Source organism: Alosa pseudoharengus, unplaced genomic scaffold (assembly GCF_046254945.1).
Source record: "Alosa pseudoharengus isolate Yale_2024_CS ecotype anadromous, Long Island Sound unplaced genomic scaffold, YU_APseudo_1.1 YU_APseudo_1.1_scf_4, whole genome shotgun sequence".
In the NCBI taxonomy this organism is placed as follows: Eukaryota; Metazoa; Chordata; class Actinopteri; order Clupeiformes; family Clupeidae; genus Alosa; species Alosa pseudoharengus.
Window position 1 is genome coordinate 11,055,490 of NW_027468774.1, and position 2,500 is coordinate 11,057,989.

Here is a 2,500-nt window from a genome sequence, read left to right on the forward strand (position 1 = left end):
CGGGCAGTAAGCTGAGTTGTTGATTTATGACACACACCCTTGACAGGAGCAGCCGTATTCTGACCCAAAGGGACAGCATTGAGACCCCCAGAGTCCAATGAGAGACCCCCCCCCCCTCCCCCCACACACACACACACACAGCAGCAGTGGCAGTATCCTGACCCAATGTGCCAGAACAGAGACGAAGCCAAGTCCCCTGCATCCACACGAACAGTCTACCTCTATATTGAGTGCCCACCCTGGGACTGTATTCATACACTATGATCTGATGAAAGTACACTAAGGCCCTATATAGCCAGGAGAGCCACATCAACAAGCCACATCAAGATGCACAAAGACCCTATAGCCACATCAACAAGCCACAAGCACTAAGACCCTATAGCAACATCAAGGTACCACAAACACTAAGACCTTATAGCAACATCAAGATACCACAAGCACTAAGACCTTATAGCAACATCAAGATACCACAAGCACTAAGACCTTATAGCAACATCAAGATACCACAAACACTAAGACCTTATAGCAACATCAAGATACCACAAACACTAAGACCTTATAGCAACATCAAGAAGCCACAAGTACTGAAAATCTGTACAGCCAACCATGCAACTAACCACCAACCCATTAACTGCGTCGGGACTCTACAACCATACATAGGACCCTGCAACTGACCAGAATTCATACGTCAAATGACCATGTCAAGCCCTTAAAAGCACACTAACACCCTAAAAGCACACTAACACTATGGATTACAACCACACCCCAGAGGCTTATTAACACTCTACAACCCCCACTGAGACCCCAACATGTGTGCACCCAGTCAGATGCCCTCCACACACCAAAAAAGCACACCAAACCAGATCCTTAAGAGCTCGGCATACAGTATACTGTAGGCACCGACGTGAGTGCACCAACACTCTCTCTCCCTTGCCGCACACATCAGCGGCAAAATGTTCAACTGACGAGCATTACAAGCATGACAAGCAACTAACAATGGATATTGAACGGCGCTGCCAAAAATAGACCCGAATTGTAATTGACACGGTGGCAGCGACAGAGCTTGGAGCTGGTCTGCGGGTTTGCATTGACAACAATGGAATCTAACACCACTCTCATGTAAAAATTGTATTTGGGGCTTTCTGCTATATGAGAGCTATCGCTCTATTATTATTCCAGGTCATTATCATGGGAAATATAATGTTCAGATATGCGTCACATTATTATAATGCCATTGTATAACAATCCTCATAGTAATAGGTATATTTTAAACTTTTCAAATGTATTTATTTGTTGCTTTTATTTTTCCTTCCAACTTGCTGAGGCCCCCCTGGCACCCCCTCACGGCCCCCACTTTGAAAACCACTGACGTAGTCCATACTTTCTCTTTACACACAAGCACACTCCATAGAGACTGGCCTGGTCTCCTTCTGCTACTGTACTGTCTGATGATTGCTTAACAGGGTGTTTGACATGTCTAGCGTTGTTAGCTACTTATCTGCCTTTAATGTCATTTTTATCAGCTGCTGTTCTATCATTAACAGGAAGTGCTGGTAATTAAAAAGAAAAAAAACTTTAGCTGCCTCTGGCTGATAGGAAAGTGCCTGAGGACTGATGTTGGCAAATCAACAGCATCATAAGGGGGAAGTGGATTAAGCTATAAATGCCAGAGTAAATTAGCATTCCCACACAGCACAACTTCACTCTCGTCATTTTTCATGAGCGATTAGTGTGCAGCTACCTTGAAATAATAACATAAACACCTAACAACCAGGCTGCCAGTGCCTCTACTGAGCCTAACGTAATTGGACGTCCCAAGGTTTAGGAGAGACGATGAATAGAGGCAGAGAGCTGGCCTGAAAAGCTGTGATGAAGATGTACTGATGATGATGATGAGAGAGATTCAGTGGGTTTGACACGGTCCCTCTAACGGCGTCGTTACCATGGCACCTCCTGTCACGTTCAGGATGCAGGATGACTGCGCCCCGAGCCATGGCAGCGGCTCCGGTATTAATCAAAGGCAAGGGGCAGTGCTGTCACCTGCGAGAACGCTCTGGGTGTCTCGACCCCTGACCTGTGTGACACAGAGGGGTGTGAACACACACCACACTTTTTAAACTGTGTGATCTGTTGTTGACCACTGACATGTCCGACGGGCCTATTACCCAGGGACAGGGCAGGGAGCAGTCACTGAAGGGACAGGTCCTCCTTTACCAATCATAACTCACCAACAGGAATCTCCAGAGGCCATAAATATCTCTTGCAATGCAAAGCAAATATTGAATGGTGAGACATATTTGCTACAGTTTGCTACACTCATCCAGTGAAGTGTGTGTGTGTGTGTGTGTGTGTGTGTGTGTGTGTGTGTGTGTGTGTGTGTGTGTGTGTGTGTGTGTCGGGCTCTTGAAGATGAAGTGTGGACAACACTGGAAGCCTTCCATCTACACCCCCCCCCCTTCGCCACACACACAAACACTGGCAAGAAAGCTCAATGTGTTGC

The 2,500-nt window shown here is 46.4% G+C and overlaps 1 protein-coding gene across 1 annotated transcript in view; it reads right to left on the reverse strand.

The window, feature by feature from the left end:
• grin2cb (glutamate receptor, ionotropic, N-methyl D-aspartate 2Cb) overlaps positions 1-2,500 on the reverse strand; it is a 46,778-nt gene that overhangs the window by 31,776 nt on the left and 12,502 nt on the right. The gene's annotated exons all lie outside the window — the stretch shown is intronic.